This window comes from Arachis hypogaea, chromosome 2 (assembly GCF_003086295.3).
Source record: "Arachis hypogaea cultivar Tifrunner chromosome 2, arahy.Tifrunner.gnm2.J5K5, whole genome shotgun sequence".
NCBI classification, from domain to species: Eukaryota; Viridiplantae; Streptophyta; class Magnoliopsida; order Fabales; family Fabaceae; genus Arachis; species Arachis hypogaea.
The window spans coordinates 81,110,751-81,131,614 of NC_092037.1; the positions used below are offsets into that span (position 1 = coordinate 81,110,751).

The 20,864-nt window shown below is 40.1% G+C and overlaps 2 non-coding genes across 2 annotated transcripts; both read right to left on the reverse strand.

The window, feature by feature from the left end:
- Positions 1-506: 506 nt before the first annotated feature.
- On the reverse strand, positions 507-612 carry LOC112764493 (small nucleolar RNA R71). Its single transcript, XR_003183217.1, has one exon. It is a non-coding gene; the product is annotated as a small nucleolar RNA R71 (small nucleolar RNA).
- A 16,374-nt stretch (positions 613-16,986) lies between these two features.
- Positions 16,987-17,094, reverse strand: LOC112766626 (small nucleolar RNA R71). The gene has a single exon (XR_003184455.1). It is a non-coding gene; the product is annotated as a small nucleolar RNA R71 (small nucleolar RNA).
- Between the last annotated feature and the right edge of the window lie 3,770 nt (positions 17,095-20,864).

A 20,864-nucleotide genomic window follows, 5' to 3' on the forward strand; every position in this document is an offset into this window, starting at 1 on the left:
TATTGTTTAGTTGAGAGTAGAATTAAATTGAATGTTATCTTCTTAGTTTGAGATTGCTCACATCTTGCTTAGTTATTTGAATTAGTTCTTTGCACTTTAAGATTACTTGTTTGCTAAGATTCCTAGTTACTTTCTCACTCATGACTTACAACCCTGGATTTCTAACCAATGTTGAAGCACATGTTTGCCCATTCCTTGTGAGACGACCCGAGGTTTGAATACTTTGGTTATTTTATTAGGGGTTGAACTTGTGACAACCAATTCCTTTCTAAATTTGATGCTCAAGGGTTGTTGTTGGTAGAGCTATACTTGCAACACAACTTTATTGAGAAATTCTCTTACCGATAATCCTCCCGTATCAGTGTACAAACTCATGCTCTTCCCGTTTGCTCTGAGGGATAGAGCAAAGCTATAGCTAGATTCCCAACCCAAGGAGAGTCTGGATACTTAGAACAAGGTTGTTACTGAGCTTCTTACTAAATTTTTCCCACCAAAGAAGCTGACTAAGCTTAGGGTGGAATTTCAGACCTTCAGGCAGAAGGATGGGGAAACTCTTTATGAAGCTTGGGAGAGATACAAGCTACTGACCACGCAATGCCCTCCGGACATGTTCTCCAAATGGAACCAACTAGATATCTTTTATGAAGGTTTGGGTGAAATGTCCAAGATGTGCTTAGATAATTCTGCAGGAGGTTCATTGCACAAGAAGAAGACACCGGAGGAGACTATTGAGCTTATTGAATTGGTTGCTAGCAACCAATATTTATACTCATCTAAAAGGAATTCTGTGAACTCTGAGGTTCCTCAGAAGAAAGGTGTCATGGAAGTAGAAGCTCTTAATGCTATTCTTGCTCAGAATAAGCTTATGTCTTAGCAAATAAGTCTACTTACTCAATAGATGGGTGACATGCAAGTCTGAGCTATCAACACCCAAAATCCACCCCAAGAGGTCTCCTATGACATGGCAGGAAATTTAGTGCAAAATGATAATTATGATTATGCTCAATCCTCTTCTGAACAGGTTAATTACATGGGGAGTGGTTCTAGAAATCCCAATAATGACCCCTATTCTCAGACATACAATCAAGGATGGAGAAATTACCTAAATTTTGGGTGGAGTGACCAACCTCAGAGACCTCAGAATTTTAACAATAATTTTCAGGGCGGCTTCCAACAGAACAATTACAATAACCACCAATTTCAGTCTCAGCAGCAACAACCACCTCAGCGTGCTAACTCTAAATTCTAGGAAGATTCTAATTGGGAGATGATGAGGAGTTTTATGCAGGAAACCAGAGCCTCCATTAGAAACTTGAAAGTGCAAATGGGCCAGCTAAGCAAGCAAATACCTGAGAGGTCTGCAAGTACATTACCAGGTGATATAGTGGTGAACCCAAGAGAAGATTGCAAGGTTATTCAGTTGAGAAGTGGTAAAGTAGCTGGCTCTGAGACCAAGGCCAATGAAGAATTAGCTGAAAAGGAAGCTCCAGAAGAGAAGAAGGAAGAAGTAGAGTGCGCCCCTCTTAAGCGTGCAGATAACCCATTCCCTGATTCTCTTGACACTTATCCTACCTTGCCAAAGGCTCCTGAATACAAGCCAAAAATGCCATATCCTCAGAGGCTTCAAAATGCTTCCAAAGAAAAATAGTTTTCCAAATTTTTAGATGTCTTCAAGAAGCTACAGATCAACATTCCTTTTGTAGAGGCTCTTGAGCAAATGCCTCTTTATGCTAAATTTATGAAAGAGTTGTTGACTCATAAGAGGAATTGGAAGGAACAAGAAACAGTGGTGTTAACTAAGGAATGTAGTGCAATTATTCAACACAATCTCCTTGAGAAAATGCCAGACCCAGGAAGCTTTGTCATTCCTTGTACCATTGGAGATGTCACCATTTAGAGAGCTTTATGTGACCTTGGAGCTAGCATCAATCTAATGCCACTTTCAGTGATGAAAAAGCTTCAAATTGAGGAGGTAAAACCCACTCGTATTTCTCTTCAACTTGTTGATCTTTCTATTAAATTACCTGTGGGTGTTGTTGATGATTTACTTGTTAAAGTAGGACCATTTATTTTTCCTGTTGATTTTGTTATATTAGACATGGAAGAGGAGGTAAAATCCTTTATTATACTTGGTAGACCCTTTTTAGCTACAGGGAGAGCTCTGATTGATGCGCAAAAGGGTGAATTAACCTTGAGGGTCAATGAAGAATAGGCGGTCCTAAATGTTTTTGAGGCTCTCAAACACCCTAATGATTCTGAAGGGTGCATGAAAATAGATTTTATCGAACCACTTGTTCAAGAGGTACTGAAAGTTGAGGTATTTGATGACATTCTGGATCCTGTTTCTGAGTATGAATTAGTTGAAGTTGATAATTCACCATCCCAAAAGGTTATGGTTTACACGCCTAAAACAGAGGAGGAAGCCCTCAAGCTTGAGCTCAAACCTTGACCTCCTTCTCTGAAATATGTGTTCTTGGGTGAAAATGATTTATATCCAGTGATTATTAGCTCTTCCCTGAAGCCTGAAGAGGAAGAGGCGCTTGTTTCAGTGCTCAAGAGCCATAAAATAGCTCTTGGGTGGACCATTAGTGACTTGAAGGGGATTAGTCCAACCAAGTGTATGCACAAGATCCTTCTTGAAGATGATGCTAAACCAGTTGTGCAACCACAAAGGAGACTCAATCCAACCATGAAAGATGTGGTCCAAAAAGAGGTAATGAAATTATGGGAAGCAGGTATTATTTACCCTATTTCTGACAGTCCTTGGGTAAGCCCTGTGCAGGTATTTTCCAAGAAAGGAGGGATGACAGTGGTCCAGAATGAAAAGAATGAGCTTATTCCTACAAGGACAGTCACAGGATGGAGAATGTGTATAGACTACAGGAGGCTTAACACTGTTACAAGAAAGGATCATTTCCCCCTGCCTTTCATTGATCAAACGCTTGAGAGGTTAGCTGGTCATGCTTTTTATTGTTTTCTAGATGGATATTCTGGATATAATCAAATTGCAGTGGACCCTCAAGATCAAGAGAAGACAGAATTCACATGCCCCTTTGGAGTATTTGCATACAGGAGAATGCCCTTTGGACTTTGTAATGCTCCAGCAACTTTTCAGAGGTGTATGCTTTCAATTTTTTTTGACATGGTTGAAAAGTTCATTGAGGTATTTATGGATGACTTTTCTGTTTTTGGTAATTCTTTCGAATCCTGCCTTAAGCATTTATCTCTTGTCTTGAAATGGTGTCAAGAATCCAACCTTGTTTTGAATTGGAAAAAATGCCATTTTATGGTCACATAAGGTATTGTTCGGACACCGGATTTCAAGTAAGGGAATTGAGGCTGATAGAGCAAAGGTGGAGGTAATTGAAAAATTAGCACCACCAGCTAATGTTAAGGCAGTCAGGAGTTTTTTGGGCCATGCAAGATTTTATAGGAGATTTATAAAGGACTTTTCTAAAATTGCTAAATCATTGAGCAACCTGTTGATTGTTGATGTTCCTTTTGTCTTTGATTCTGATTGTCTGCAGGCTTTTGAAATTCTGAAAGCAAACCTTACCTCTGCCCCTATTATAGCTCCCCCTAACTGGGATTTACCATTTGAATTGATGTGTGATGCCAATGATTTTGCTATAGGAGCTGTTTTAGGACAGAGGCATGGTAAGCTTGTACATGTCATTTATTATGCCAGTCGTGTGTTAAATGATGCACAAAAGAATTACACAACTACAGAAAAGGAATTATTAGCTGTTGTGTATGTTGTTGATAAGTTTAGGTCCTATTTACTTGGTTCTAAGGTTATTATTTATACTGATCATGATGCTTTAAAGTACCTTCTAACCAAACAGGATTCTAAACCAAGATTAATCAGATGGGTGTTACTCCTTCAGGAGTTTGATATTGAGATAAAAGACAAGAAAGGGTCCGAAAATCAAGTAGCTGACCATCTCTCCAGAATTGAGCCTGAAGTAGAAGTACAACCACCCACAGCTGTGACTGAGACATTTTCGAACGAGCAGTTGTTTCTCATTCAGCAGGCTCCATGGTTTGCAGACATTGCAAATTATAAAGCCATGAATTTCATTCCAAAGGAGTACAGTAGGCAACAAGTAAACAAGCTATTGACGGATGCAAAGTACTACATTTGGGAGGAACCGTATCTTTTTAAGAGGTGTTCAGATGGTATCATCCGGAGATGTGTCCCAGATGAAGAAACACAGCAGATTCTCTGGCACTGTCATGGTTCAGATTATGGAGGCCACTTTGGTGGTGAAAGGACAGCTCCAAAGGTCATTCAGAGTGGATTCTACTAGCTGACTCTTTTTAGGGACGCAAGAGAATTTGTGAAGCACTGTGACAGATGTGAAAAAGCCACGAATCTCCCTGCCAACCATGAAATGCCACAGCAGGGGATTCTGGAGGTTGAGTTATTTGATGTGTGGGGTATTGACTTCATGGGACCCTTTCCACCTTCACATTCAAACAACTTTATTCTAGTGCAGTTGATTATGTGTCCAAGTGGGTGGAAGCTGTGGCTCTACCCACCAATGATGCCAAGGTGGTCATGAGCTTTCTTCAAAGATATATCTTTAGCCGGTTTGGTGTCCCGAGGACACTCATTAGTGATGGAGGAAGCCATTTCTGCAACAGACAGCTGGTTCTCTTCTGCAGAGATATGGAGTCCGTCATAAAGTGGCAACCCCCTATCACCCTCAGACCAGTGGACAGGTTGAAGTTTCCAACAGGGAACTTAAGAGGATTCTAGAGAAGACCGTCAGTGTTTCAAGAAAGGACTGGTCTAGGAAGCTTGATGATGCTCTCTGGGCCTACCGGACAGCGTACAAGACTCCCATTGGCATGTCCCCTTATCAGTTAGTCTATGGCAAAGCCTGTCACTTGCCAGTTGAGCTGGAGCATAAAGCTAACTGGGCAATCAGGTATCTGAACCTTGATTCAGAAGTTGCAGGAATTAAGCGAATGCTCCAGTTAAATGAGCTTGATGAATTCAGATACTCAGCCTATGAGAATACCAAGCTCTATAAGGAGAGAACCAAGTTATTACATGACAAGAAGATTGCCATCAGAGTCTTTGAGCCAGGACAACAAGTGCTTCTGTATAATTCAAGGCTCAAATTCTTTCCAGGGAAGCTAAAATCCCGATGGTCAGGACCGTTTGTGGTTACCAAAGCTTCATGGTGCACGAAATTGTGATCATCAACAATGGCGCCAAAAACTTGGTAGCGCTCTCAAACGTGAATCACACTTTGTCACAACTCGGCACAACTAACCAGCAAGTGCACTGGGTCGTCCAAGTAATACCTTACGTGAGTAAGGGTCGATCCCACGGAGATTGTTGGTATGAAGCAAGCTATGGTCATCTTGTAAATATCAGTTAGGCGGATTCAAATGGTTATAAAGGTTTCGAAATTAATAATAAATAAAGCATAAAATAAAATAGAGATACTTATGTAATTCAATGGTGGGAATTTCAGATAAGTGCATAGAGATGCTAGTTCCTGTTGAATCTCTGCTTTCCTACTGCTTTCATCCAATTCTTCATACTCCTTTCCATGGCAAGCTGTATGTAGGGCATCACCGTTGTCAATGGCTACTTCCCAACCTCTCAGTGAAAAAGGTCCAAATGCTCTTGTCACAGCACGGCTAATCATCTGTCGGTTCTCGATCATGTCGGAATAGAATCTATTGATTCTTTTGCGTCTGTCACTATGCCCAACAATCGCGAGTTTGAAGCTCGTCACAGTCATTCAATCCCTGAATCCTACTCGGAATACCACAGACAAGGTTTAGACTTTCCAGATTCTCAAGAATTGCAGCCAAAGGGTTCTAGCTTATACCACGAAGATTCTGATTAAGGAATCCAAGAGATACTCGCTCGTTCTAAGGTAGAACGGAAGTGGTTGTCAGTCACGCGTTCATAAGTGAGAATGATGATGAGTGTCACGAATCATCACATCCATCAGGTTGAAGTGCAATGAATATCTTAGAACAAGAATAAGCTGAATTGAATAGAAAATAGTAGTAATTGCATTAAAACTCGAGGTACAGCAGAGCTCCACACCCTTAATCTATGGTGTGTAGAAACACCACCGTTGAAAATACATAAGTGATGGTCCAGACATGGCCGAATGGCCAACCCCCATAAACGTGATCAAATGATCATAAGGTAATCCAAAAATAATCCAAAGATGTCTAATACAATAGTAAAATATCCTATTTATACTAGACTAGTTACTAGGGTTCACAGAAATAAGACTAAATGCAGAAATCCACTTCTGGGGCCCACTTTGGTGTGTGCTTGGGCTAAGCTTGAGCTTTACATGTTTAGAGTCTTCTTCTGGAGTTAAATGCCAATTTGTAACGTGATTTTGGCGTTTAACTCTAGTTTGTGACGTGTTTCTGGCGTTTTACTCCATAATGCAACATGGAACTGGCGTTGAACGCCACTTTGTGTCATCTAATCTCGAATAAAGTATGGACTATTATATATTACTGGAAAGCTCTGGATGTCTACTTTCTAACGCCGTTGAGAGCGAGCCATTTAGAGTTCTTTACCTCCAGAAAATCTATTTCGAGTGCAGGGAGGTCAGAATCCAACAGCATCAGCAGTCCTTTTTCAGCCTAAATCAGATTTTTGCTCAGGTCCTTCAATTTCAGCCAGAAAATACCTGAAATCACAGAAAAACACACAAACTCATAGTAAAGTCCAAAAATATGGATTTTGCTTAAAAATCAATAAAAACATCCCTAAAAGTAGCTAGATCCTACAAAAAACTATCTAAAAATAATGCCAAAAAGCGTATAAATTATCCGCTCATCACAACACCAAACTTAAATTGTTGCTTGTCCCCAAGCAACTGAAAATCAATTAGGATAAAAAGAAGAGAATATACTATAAATCTCAAAATATCAATTAAGATTAGTTCTAATTAGATGAGCGAGACTTGTAGCTTTTTGCTTCTGAACAGTTTTGGCATCTCACTTTTTCCTTTGAAGTTCAAAATGATTGGCTTCTATAGGAACTCAGAGTTTAGATAGTGTTATTGATTCTCCTAGTTAAGTATGTTGATTCTTGAACACAACTACTTTTATGAGTCTTGGCAATGGCCCTAAGCACTTTGTTTTCCAATATTACCACCGGATACATAAATGCCACAGACACATGACTGGGTGAACCTTTTCAGATTGTTACTCAGCTTTGCTAAAGTCCCCAGTTAGAGGTGTCCAGAGCTCTTAAGCACACTCTTTTTGCTTTGGATCACGACTTTAACCACTCAGTCTCAAGCTTTTTACTTGGACCTGCATGCCACAAGCACATGGTTAGGGACAACTTAATTTAGCCGCTTAGGCCTGGATTTTATTTCCTTGGGCCCTCCTATCCATTGATGCTCAAAGCGTTGGATCCTTTTTACCCTTGCCTTTTGGTTTTAAGGGCTATTGGCTTTTTCTGCTTGCTTTTTCTTTTTCTTTCTAATTTTTTTCGCCACCTTCTTTTTCGCAAGCTTCTTCTTTTTCACTGCTTTTTCTTGCTTCAAGAATCAATTTTATGGTTTTTCAGATTATCAATAACATTTCTCTTGTTCATCATTCTTTCAAGAGCCAACAATTTTAACATTCATAAACAACAAGATAAAAAATATGCACTGTTCAAGCATTCTTCAGAAAATAAAAAGTATTGTCACCACATCAATATAATTAAACTAATTTCAAGGATAAATTCGAAACTTATGTACTTCTTGTTCTTTTGTATTAAAAACATTTTTCATTTAATAAAGGTGAAGGATTCATGGATTTATTCATAGCTTAAGACATAGACTAAACACTAATGATCATGTAGTAAAGACACAAACATAGATAAACATGAAGCTTAAAACCGAAAAATAGAGAAATAGGAACAAAGAAGTTAAGGAATGAGTCCACCTTAGTGATGGTGGCGTCTTCTTCTGGAAGGACCAATGATGTCCTTCAGCTCCTCTATGTCTCTTCCTTTTGTTGCTCCTCCCTCATAGCTCTTTGATCTTCTCTAATTTCATGGAGAATGATGGAGTGCTCTTGGTGCTCCACCCTTAATTGGTTCATATCATGACTCAATCCTTCTAGAGAAGTGTTGAGTTGTTCCTAATAGTTGTTTGGAGGAAAGTGCATCCCTTGAGGCATCTCAGGGATTTCTTGATGATGAGCTTCCTCATGCGTCTCTTGAGATCCATGGATGGCCTCTCTTGTTTGCTCCATCCTCTTCTTAGTGATGGGCTTGTCCTCTTCAATGAGGGTGTCTCCTTCTATGACAACTCCAGCTGAGTAGCATAGATGGCAGATAAGATGAGGAAAAGCTAGCATTGTCATGGTGGAGGACTTTTCGGCTACTTTGTAGAATTCAAGAGAGATGACTTCATGAACTTCTACTTCCTCTCCAATCATGATGCTATGGATCATGATGGCCCGATCCACAGTAACTTCGGATCGGTTGCAAGTAGGGATGATGGAGCGTTGGATGAACTCCAACCATCCTCTAGCCACAGGCTTAAGGTCCAGTCTTCTCAATTGAACCGGCTTGCCTTTTGAGTCTCTTTTCCATTGAGCTCCTTCCACACATATGTCCATAAGGACTTGGTCCAACCTTTGATCAAAGTTGACCCTTCTAGTGTAAGGGCGTGCATCTTCTTGCATCATAGGCAAGTTGAATGCTAACCTTACATTTTTCTGACTGAAATCTAAGTATTTTCTCTGAACCACTGTAAGATAATTCTTCGGATTCGGGTTCATACTTTGATCATGGTTCCTAGTGATCCATGCATTGGCATAGAACTCTTGAACCATTAAAATTCTGACTTGTTGAATAGGGTTGGTCAGAACTTCCCAACCTCTTCTTTGGATCTCATGTCGGATCTCCATATACTCATTTTTCTTGAGCATAAAGGGGACCTCAGGGATCACCTTCTTTTTGGCCACAACTTCATAGAAGTGGTCTTGATGGACTTTTGAGATGAATCTTTCCATCTCCCATGACTCGGAGGTGGAAGCTTTTGTCTTCCCTTTCCTCTTTCTAGAGGTTTCTCTAGCCTTAGGTGCCATCAATGGTTATGAAAAATCAAAAAAGATATGCTTTTACCACACCAAACTTAGAATATTGCTCGCTCTCGAGCAAGAGAAGAAAGATAAGAGGAAGAAGAAGAAGAAGTGGAGGAGAGGGAGAGAGAGGTGTATTCGGCCAAGAGGGAGAAGAGAGGGTTGTGTTGTGTGAAAATGAAGAAGAATGGAGGGGTTTATATAGTGGAGGGAGAAAGTAGTAGGTTCAGTCATTTAGGGTGGGTTTGAGTGGGAAAGAGATTTTGAATTTGAAGATAGGTGGGGTTTATGGGGGAAGAGTAGATGGATGGGAGTGGTGAAGAGGTGATGGGGAAGAGAGATTGAGGTGATTGGTGAAGGGTTTTTGGGGAAGAGTGTTATTGGATTATGTGAAGAAGAGAGAAGGTGGGTTGAGGTAGGTGGGGATCCTATGGGGTCCAAAGATCCTGAGGTATCAAGGATGAATCATCCCTGCACCAATTAGGCGTGTAAAACGCCCTCTGCATGCAATCCTGGTGTTTAACACCAGATTGATGCTTATTTCTGGCGTTAAATGCCAGCTCTATGCTTGTTTTGGGCGTTCAACGCCAGTCTGTAGCATGTTTCTGGTGTTGAACGCCAGTTCCATGCTTGTTTCTGGCGTTCAACGCCAGATTCATGCTCTGTTCTGGCGTTGAATGCCAGCCAGATGCTCCTTACTGGCGTTTAAACGCCAGTAAACTCTTCCTCCAAGGTGTGCTGTTTCTTCTGCTGTTTTGATTCTATTTTTAATTTTAGTATTTGTTTTATGACTCCACATGATCATGATCCTAATAAAACATAAAAGAACAATAAAAATAAAAATTGGGTTGCCTCCTAATAAGCGCTTCTTTAATGTCAATAGCTTGACAGTGAGCTCTCATGGAGCCTCACAAATCATCATAGCATTGTTGGGACCTCCCAACAGTAAACTTAGAGTTTGAATGTAGGGGTTCAACACCAAACTTAGAGTTTGGTTGTGGCCTCCCAACACCAAACTTAGAGTTTGATTGTGGGGGCTCTGTTTGATTCTCTATTGAGAGAAGCTTTTCATGCTTCCTCTCCATGGTTGCAGAGGAAGATCCTTGAGTTTTAAACACCAAGTAGTTCCCATTCAATTGAAAAACTAGCTCTCCTCTATCAACATCAATCACAGCTCCTGCTGTGGCTAGGAAGGGTCTTCCAAGGATGATGCATTCATCCTCTTCCTTCCTAGTGTCTAATATTATGAAATCAACAGGGATGTAAAGGCCTTTAACCTTTACTAACACGTCCTCTGCCAATCTATAAGCTTGTCTTACTGACTTGTCTGCCATCTGTAATGAGAATGTGGCAGCCTGTATCTCAAAGATCTCCAGCTTCTCCATTACAGAGAGTGGCATAAGATTTATACCTGACCTGGGTCACACAGAGCCTTCTCAAAGGTCATGGTGCCCATGGTACAGGGTATTAAAAATTTACCAGGATCTTGTTTCTTTTGAGGTAAAGTTTGCTGAACCCATGTATCTAGTTCACTAATGAGCAAGGGAGGTTCACCTTCCCAAGTCTCATTACCAAACAACTTGGCATTCAGCTTCATTATAGCTCCTAGATATTGAGTAACTTGCTCTCTAGTTACATCTTCATCCTCTTCAGAGGAAGAATAGTTCTCAGAGCTCATGAATGGTAGAAGGAAGTTTAATGGAATCTCTATGGTCTCTGTATGATCCTCAGATTCCTTTAGGTCCTCAATAGGGAACTCTTTCTTGTCTGGGAGACGTCCCATGAGGTCTTCCTCATTGGGATTCACGTCCTCCCCTTTCTCTCTAGGTTTGGCCATTTTGATTATGTCAATGGTCTTGCACTCTCTTTTTGGATTCTCTTCAGTATTGCTTGGGAGAGTACTAGGAGGAGTTTCAGTGATTTTCTTACTCAGCTGGCCCACCTGTGCCTCCAAATTTCTAATGGAGAACCTTGTTTCACTCGTGAAACTTAAAGTGGCCTTAGACAGACCAGAGACTATGTTTGCTAAGCTAGAGGGGCTCTGCTCAGAATTCTCTGTCTGTTGCTGAGAAGATGATGGAAAAGGCTTGCTATTGCTAAGCCTGTTTCTTCCACCACTATTAAAGCCTTGTTGAGGCCTTTGTTGATCCTTTCATGAGAAATTTGGATGATTTTTCCATGAGGAATTATAGGTATTTCCATAAGGTTTACCCATGTAATTTACCTCTGCCATTGCAGGGTTCTCAGGATCATAAGCTTCTTCTTCAGAAGATGCTTCTTTAGTACTGTTGGATGCATTTTGCCATCCATTTAAACTTTGAGAAATCATGTTGACTTGCTGAGTCAAAATTTTGTTCTGAGCCAATATGGCATTCAGAGCATCAATTTCAAGAACTCCCTTCCTCTGAGGCGTCCCATTACTCACAGAATTCCTCTCAGAAGTGTACATGAATTGGTTATTTGCAATCATGTCAATGAGTTCTTGAGCTTCTGCAGGCATTTTCTTTAGGTGAATGGATCCACCTGCAGAATGGTCCAGTGACATCTTAGAGAATTCAGATAGACGATAATAGAATATATCCAAAATTGTCCACTCTGAGAGCATGTCAGAAGGACACCTTTTGGTCATCTGCTTGTATCTTTCCCAAGCTTCATAGAGGGATTCACCATCTTTCTATTTGAAGGTCTGAACATCCACTCTAAGCTTGCTCAGCTTTTAAGGAGGAAAGAACTTAGCCAAGAAGGCCGTGACCAGCTTATCCCAAGAGTCCAGGCTATCTTTAGGTTGTGAGTCCAACCATGTTCTAGCTATGTCTCTTACAGTAAAAGGGAAAAGCATGAGCCTGTAGACTTCAGGATCTACTCCAATAGTCTTAACAGTCTCACAGATCTGCAAGAACTCAGTTAAAAACTGATAGGGATCTTCTGATGGAAGTCTATAAAACTTTTAATTCTGTTGCATTAGAGCAACTAGTTGAGGCTTCAGCTCAAAATTGTTTGCTCTAATTGGCAGGGATTGAGATGCTTCTTCCATCAAACTTGGAAGTAGGTGTAGTATAATCACCAAGCATCCTCCTTGCATTATTATTTTCGGCTGCCATCTCCTCTTCCTTTTCGAAAATTTCTGTAAGGTTGTCTCTGGATTGTTGTAATTTAGCTTCTCTTAGTTTCCTCTTCAGAGTCCTTCAAGGTTCAGGATCTGCTTCAACAAGAATATTCTTGTCCTTACTCCTGCTCATATGAAAAAGAAGGGAACAGAAAATAATAATAGGGATCCTCTTTACCACAGTAAAAAGATTCTTTTATGTTAGTAGAAGAGGAAAAGAATAGAAGAAGTGAAAAGGTAAGAATCCAAACACAAGGGGGAAGAGTGGGTTCGAATTCTTGAGTGGAAGAGAAGTGTTAGTAGATAAATAAATAGAAGGAGATGAGAGAGACAGAATTTTCGAATTTAATTTTGAAAAAGGGTTAGTGATTTTCGAAAATTAGGAGAAGAAATAAAATTAAAAATTAAAATTTGAAACAATTAGTTAATTTAAAAGAATTTTAAAAAGAAGGGGATGATTTTCGAAAATTAGAGAGAAAATAGTAGTTAGGTGATTTTGAAAAAGATAAGAATTAGTAAAACAAACAAAAAGTCAATTAGTTAGTTGAAAAAGATTTGAAAATCAATTTTGAAAAGATAAGAAGTTAGAAAAGATATTTTGAAATAAATTTTTTGAAAAAGATATGATTTAAAAAAGATATTTTGAAAATATATGATTGAAAAAGATATTTTGGAAAAGATTTGATTTTTAAAATTAAAACTGATTACTTGACTAACAAGAAACTAAAAGATATGATTCTAGAATTTAAAGATTGAACCTTTCTTAACAAGAAAGTAACAAACTTCAAATTTTTGAATCAATCATATTAATTGTTAGTAAAGTTTTCAAAATTTTGAAATAAAGATAAGAAAAAGATTTTGAAAATAAATTTTAAAAATTTTTGGAAATAATAATAAAAAATGAAAAAGATTTGATTGCTGATGAGCGGATAATTTGTACGCTTTTTGGCATTGTTTTTAGTAAGTTTTTGGTATGATATAGTTAGTTTTTAGTATATTTTTATTAGTTTTTAGTTAAAATTCACGTTTCTGGACTTTACTATGAGTTTGTGTGTTTTCTGTGATTTCAGGTATTTTCTGGCTGAAATTGAGGGACCTGAGCAAAAATCTGATTCAGAGACTAAAAAGGACTGCAGATGCTGTTGGATTCTGACCTCCCTGCACTCGAAGTGGATTTTCTGGAGCTACAGAAGCCCAATTGGCGCGCTCTCAACGGCGTTGGAAAGTAGACATCCTGGGCTTTCCAGCAATATATGATAGTTTATACTTTGCCCAAGATTTGATGGCCCAAACCGGCGTTCAAAGTCACCCTCAGAAATCCCAGCGTTAAACGCTGGAACTGGCACCCAAATGGGAGTTAAACGCCCAAACTGGCACTAAAGCTGGCGTTTAACTCCAAGAAGAGTCTCTACACGAAAATGCTTCATTGCTCAGCCCAAGCACACACCAAGTGGGTCCGGAAGTGGATTTTTATGTCATTTACTCATTTCTGTAAACCTTAGGCTACTAGTTCTCTATAAGTAGGACCTTTTACTATTGTATTTAGAGACTTTGGTAGCTATATTCACTTTTATGCTATCTTAGATCATTGGGAGGCTGGCCATTCGGCCATGCCTAGACCTTGTTCTTATGTATTTTCAACGGTGGAGTTTCTACACACCATAGATTAAGGTGTGGAGCTCTGCTGTACCTCGAGTATTAATGCAATTACTATTGTTCTTCCATTCAATTCCGCTTGTTCTTGTTCTAAGATATCACTTGTTCTTCAACTTGATGAATGTGATGATCCGTGACACTCATCATCATTCTCACCTATGAACGTGTGACTGACAACCACCTCCGTTCTACCTTCGATTGGGTGAATATCTCTTGGATTCCTGATTGCACGATGCATGGTTGATCGCCTGACAACCGAGTGCTCGTCTGACAAACGAGCCAACCATTCTGTGAGATCAGAGTCTTCGTGGTATAGGCTAGAACTGATGGCGGCATTCAAGAGAATCCGGAAGGTCTAACCTTGTCTGTGGTATTCTGAGTAGGATTCAATGATTGAATGACTGTGACGTGCTTCAAACTCCTAGCAGGCGGGGCGTTAGTGACAGACGCAAAAGAATCAATGGATTCTATTCCGGCCTGACCGAGAACCAACAGATGATTACCCATGCTGTGACAGAGCATAGGCAGCGTTTTCACTGAGAGGATGGGAGGTAGCCATTGACAACGGTGAAACCCTACATAAGCTTGCCATGGAAAGGAGTAAGAAGGATTGGATGAAGACAGTAGGAAAGCAGAAAGATGGAAGGGAAGGCATCTTCATGCGCTTATCTGAAGTTCCCACCAATGAATTACATAAGTACCTCTATCTTTATCTTATTGTTTATTTTCGTTCATCACCATATCCATTTGAGTTTGCCTGACTAAGATTTACAAGATGACCATAGCTTGCTTCATACTAACAATCTCCGTGGGATCGACCGTTACTCGCGTAAGGTTTATTACTTGGACGACCCAGTGCACTTGCTGGTTAGTTGTGCGAAGTTGTGTAATGCCATGGTATTGAACACCAAGTTTTTGGGGTTCATGACCGGGGATTATGAGAGTTGTGAAAAGTATTGTTCACAATTTCGCGCACCAAGTTTTTGGCGCCGTTGCCGGGGATTGTTCTAGTTTGGACAACTAACGGTTCATCTTGTTGCTTAGATTAGGTATTTTTTTCAGAGTTCTTGAAGATGAATTCTAGAGTTTCATGATGATTTGTTGAAGTCTGGCTGGCTGTGAAGCCATGTCTAATTTCATTGGACCGAGGTTTCAACTTATCATCACAAGAGCTTGTTGATTTCTATCAATCTTGCTTTTGGAGCAGTGATCTGCTAAGGCTTGGCTGGCCTTTGGCCATGTCTAGTGTTTTGGACCGAAGCTTTCTTTGAAAGCTTGGCTGGCTGTGAAGCCATGTCTAATTCCTGGACCGGAGTCTTAGACTAAACATTGCATGATTCCTGGAATTCTCATTAAGAATTTTGATACCTTTATTTTCTTCTTTCCAATTAATTTTCAAAAATCCAAAAAAATTACAAAATCATAAAAACCAAAAATATTTCTTGTTTGAGTCTAGTGTCTCATGTTAAGTTTGGTGTCAATTGCATGCATTCATTCATGTGTCTTAGTGATCTTCAAGATGTTCTTGATGATTTCTTACTCTAATCTTTAAATTCTCTTGACTTGAGTGTTTTGTGTGTCTCATATGCATTCCCATTAGTGTCAGTAGTATACAAACTGCTAAGTTTGGTGTCTTGCATGCATTGTTATTTGATTCTAGTTGCATTTTAATTATTAAAAATCCAAAAATATTTTTAATTTGTGTCTTATCAAGTCAATAATACAGAGAATTGAAGATTCAGAACATGCTGCAGAGGAATTATACAGAAAAAGCTGGGCATTCAAAACGCCCAGTGAAGAAGGACAGACTGGCGTTTAAACGCCAGCCAGGGTACCTGGTTGGGCCTTTAACGCCCAAAAGGGTATATTTTTGGGCGTTAAACGCCAGAATGTGCACCATTCTGGGCGTTTAACGCCAGGATGGCACAAGGGGGAAGATTCTATTTTTCAATGCAATTTTTTTTTCAGGTTTTCAAAGTTTTTCAAAATCAAATCTTTTTCAAATCATATCTTTTCAATCATGTGTTTTCAAAATCAATTTCTTTCCTTTTTCAAAGATACTTGCTATCAATTAATGATTTGATTCAACATTTCAAGTATGTTGCCTTTTCTGTTGAGAAAGATTTAATGTTTGAATCATATCTTTTCTTGTTAGCCAAGTTTTTAATTTTCAAAATCAAATCTTTTTAAAATGTTTTTCAAATCATATCCTCTCAATCACATCTTTTTAAACTAATCATATCTTCTTAACCACAACTTTTTCAAAATAATTTTCAATCAAATCTTTTTTATTTCTAGTTTTAAATCTTTTTCAAAAAAAACACTTCACTTCTTTCCCACTTTCATTTTCGAAAATTAAGTAATGTTTTTCAAAAATGTTTTCAAAATTTTCACTTAATTTTCGAAAATCACTTCCCTTCTTCTCACATCCTTCTATTTATGGACTAACACTATTCCTTAATGCAAAATTCGAACTCCATCTCCTTTGACAAGTTCGAATTTTCTACTTCTGTCTTCTGCTCTTCTTTTCCTCTGACACTTCAAGGAATCTCTATACTGTGACATAGAGGATTCCACATTTATTGTTCCCTTCTCTCTCATATGAGCAGGAGCAAAGACAAAGGCATTCTTGTTGAGGCTGATCCTGAACCTGAAAGGACCTTGAAGAGAAAGCTAAGAGAAGCCAAAGCACAACTCTCTTTAGAGTACCTGACCGAATTCTCCAAAGAAGAAGAACTCATGGCAGCCGAAAACAACAACAATGCCAACAATGCAAGGAAGGTGCTGGGTGACTTTACTGCACCTACTCCCGATTTCTATGGGAGAAGCATCTCTATCCCTGCCATTGGAGCAACAACTTTGAGCTTAAGCCTCAATTAGTTTCTCTAATGCAACAGAATTGCAAGTTCCATGGACTTCCATTGGAAGATCCTCATCAGTTCTTAGCTGAGTTCTTGCAAATCTGTGACACTGTCAAGACTAATGGGGTTGACCCTGAGGTCTACAGACTGATGCTATTCCCTTTTGCTGTAAGAGACAGAGCTAGAACATGGTTGGACTCTCAACCTAAAGAAAGCCTGGACTCTTGGGAAAAGCTAGTCAATGCCTTCTTGGCAAAGTTCTTTCCACCTCAAAAATTGAGTAAGCTTAGAGTGGAAGTCCAAACCTTCAGACAGAAGGAAGGAGAATCCCTCTATGAAGCTTGGGAAAGATACAAACAATTAATCAGAAAGTGTCCTTCTGATATGCTTTCTGAATGGAGCATCATAGGTATTTTCTATGATGGTCTCTCTGAACTATCCAAGATGTCTTTGGATAGCTCTGCAGGAGGATCTCTTCATCTGAAGAAGACGCCTACTGAAGCTCAAGAACTGATTGAAATGGTTGCAAATAACCAATTCATGTACACTTTTGAAAGAAATCCTGTGAACAATGGGACTAGTCAGAAGAAAGGAGTTCTTGAGATTGACACTCTGAATGCCATATTGGCTCAGAACAAAATATTGACTCAACAAGTCAATATGATTTCTCAAAGTCTGTCTGGGATGCAAAATGCACCAAGCAGTACTAAGGAAGCTTCATCTGAGGAAGAAGCTTATGATCCTGAGAATCCTTCAATGGAAGAGGTGAATTACATGGGAGAACCCTATGGAAACACCTACAATCCTTCATGGAGAAATCATCCAAATCTCTCATGGAAGGATCAACAGAGACCTCAACAAGGTTTCAATAACAATAATAGTGGAAGAAACAGGTTTAGCAATAGCAAACCTTTTCCATCATCTTCTCAGCAACAGACAGAGAGTTCTAAGCAGAATACCTCTGACTTAGCAACCATGGTCTCTGATCTAATCAAAACCACACAAAGTTTCATGACTGAAACAAGGTCCTCCATCAGAAACTTGGAAGGACAAGTGGGTCAGGTGAGCAAGAAAATTACTGAACTCCCTCCTAGTACTCTTCCAAGCATTACAGAAGAAAATCCAAAAGGAGAGTGCAAGGCCATCAACATGGCCGAATTTTGGGAGGAAGAAGAGGCAGTGAACGCCACTGAGGAAGGCCTCAATGGACGTCCACTGGCCTCCAATGAGTTCCCCAATGAGGAACCCTGGGAATCTGAGGTTCAAACTGAGACCATAGAGATTCCACTGGACTTACTTCTGCCATTCATGAGCTCTGATGAGTATTCTTCCTCTGAAGAGGATGAGTATGTCACTGAAGAGCAAGTTGCTAAATACCTTGGAGCAATCATGAAGCTAAATGACAAGTTATTTGGAAATGAGACTTGGGAGGATGAATCCCCTTTGCTCACCAAAGAACTGGATGACTTGTCTAGGCAGAAACTGCCTCAAAAGAGACAGGATCCTGGGAAGTTTTCAATACCTTGTACCATAGGCACCATGACCTTCAAGAAGGCCTTGTGTGACTTAGGGTCAAGTGTAAACCTCATGCCTCTCTCTGTAATGGAGAAGTTAGGGATCTTTGAGGTGCAAGCTGCAAAAATCTCACTAGAGATGGCAGACAATTCAAGAAAACAAGCCCATGGACTTGTAGAGGATGTTCTGGTAAAGATTGGAGACCATTACATCCCTACTGATTTCATAGTCCTAGAGACTGGGAAGTGCATGGATGAATCCATCATCCTTGGCAGACCCTTCCTAGCCACAGCAAGGGCTGTGATTGATGTTGATAGAGGAGAGTTGATCATTCAAGTGAATGAGGAATCCTTGGTGTTTAAGAACCAAGGATATCCCTCTGTCATCATGGAGAGGAAGCATGAAGAGCTTCTCTCAAAAACAGAGCCCCCACAGTCAAACTCTAAGTTTGGTGTTGGGAGGCCACAACCAAACTCTAAGTTTGGTGTTGAACCCCCACATTCAAACTCTAAGTTTGGTGTTGGGAGGTTCCAACATAGCTCTAAGCAATTCTGAGGCTCCATGAGAGTACTCTGTCAAGCTAATGACATTAAAGAAGCGCTTGTTGGGAGGCAACCCAATGTTTTATAATTAACTATTTTCTTTTGCTATTTTATATTTTTGTAGGTTGATGATCATGAGAAGTCACAAAATTAATGAAAAAAGCAAAAACAGAATGAAAAACAGGAAGAAAAACAGCACACCCTGGAGGACGCACCCACTGGCGTTTAAACGCCAGTGAGGTTAGCTGTTGGGCGTTTAACGCCCAGTCTGGCACCATTCTGGGCGTTTAACGCCAGAAAGGGGCACCAGACTGGCGTTAAACGCCAGAAAGGGGCAAGAAGCTGGCGTTAAACGCCAGAAATGGGCACCAGCCCGGCGTTTAACGCCAGAAATGGCACAAAACGTGATTTTGCTTGCCATTTGGTGCAGGGATGACTTTTCCTTGACACCTCAGGATCTGTGGACCCCACAGGATCCCCACCTACCCTACTGATGACAAGTCATCATATACCCATTTTTCAAGCTAATTTCACTTGTTTTGTTAGCATTTATGCACTTTCTTGTATCTTAAGTAAGTGATTTGGAGTGAAAATGCATAACTTCTCTAAATCAAGCAACCACCATGAAATTAATGATAATCCATGAGGTTTAAGCTAATTTTAATTGAATTTTAATTGATTTATAAGCCTCTTGAATTTAGTGATACTTGGAGTGGTTGTTTTGGTTTATTATAGGTGAAGAAAAGAAAAGAAAAGGAAAAGCGTGGCCTAAGAAGTATAACCCAAGGAAAGGAAAGCGTGGCCAAAGTGATAGGAAGCGTGCCGCATGCAAGGGGGAGGCAAACATTGCCCTCCACAGGGGCAGACTGCCCTCTAGGAGGGCAACATAAGAGAACCAAGAAGAGAAGGCAACTCTGCCCTGCCCACTACAAGGGCAGAGCACAAAATGTGCCTTGGGACCAAGAGGAAGAGAACCTTGCCCTGCCCTCCACAAGGGCAGTATCGGGCTCACCAAGGAAAGAATTCAAAGGAAAAATGTCACCCATGCATGCCACAAGATTCGAACAAGGAACCATGAGGAAGTTAGGACTTAAGGTTGATTGTCGTGCCAAGAAGCCAAGAAAATTAATTGAAAGTGTGCCACAGCCGTGTTTCGAACACGGGACGTGAAAGAGGGAACATTGCCCTGCCCTCTGCGCGGGCAGGGCAGAATCTTGTGTGTGGCGCACCAAGAAGCAATTCTGGCGCACCAACTCTCGTCCCTGGCAGCATCTGGCGCACCAACTCTCGTTCCTGGCAGCACCAAGCACGCACCGTGGCGCACCAACTTTTCCTGCCCTGCCCTTGGCGCGGGCAGGGCAGCATTTCACGCACCAGGCCGCACCAGACTGCACCAAGGCCGCACCAAGGACGCACCACAACGCACCAAATTCTTCCCTGCACTCCACAAGGGCAGGGCAGCCTCCTGGGAGTGACTTTTCATGGGCCAAAAATTCAAATTAAAAATCCATTTGAATTCATTTCTTCACCAAATCAAAAGCCCATCCAAATCCCAAAATCCAAGAATAGAAAGTGTATAAATAGAAGCTAGTTTGATGTAATTAGAACTTTTACCTTTTACCACTTTTACCTTTACTTTTGAATTTTACTTTCACCTTTCTTTTGAGCTTTGGCAATTGTTCTGAGAATTCTGAGAATTGGGGAGGAGAATTGATCTCTCTTCTTCCTCATTCTTGCCTGAGCACTTCTAATCTTCTGTTTCTGAGTTTTGGGTGTGTGAAATTGAGGAAATTCTGTCTCAATTCCCATCTAAATTCTCTTTAAATCCTTTTCTGCATAATTGAATTTGATTTCTGTTCTTCTACTGCTTCTTCTTCAATTTACTGTCAATTGCTTTGTGAACTTGGATCTAGGAAGGCAAATAGAGATCTAGGCTCTGCTACCTAGTCTCTTGAGACCTGAGACCACAATTTACTTTAGGTTCTTCTGTGAACCTCTGCTGCATTTTATTTCCTTTCTGTTTGAATGCTTATTGCTTCTGATTCCATTTTTGCTCTCTTAATTGTTGCAATTTATTTTCTCTCTGTTTATATTCTGCAATCC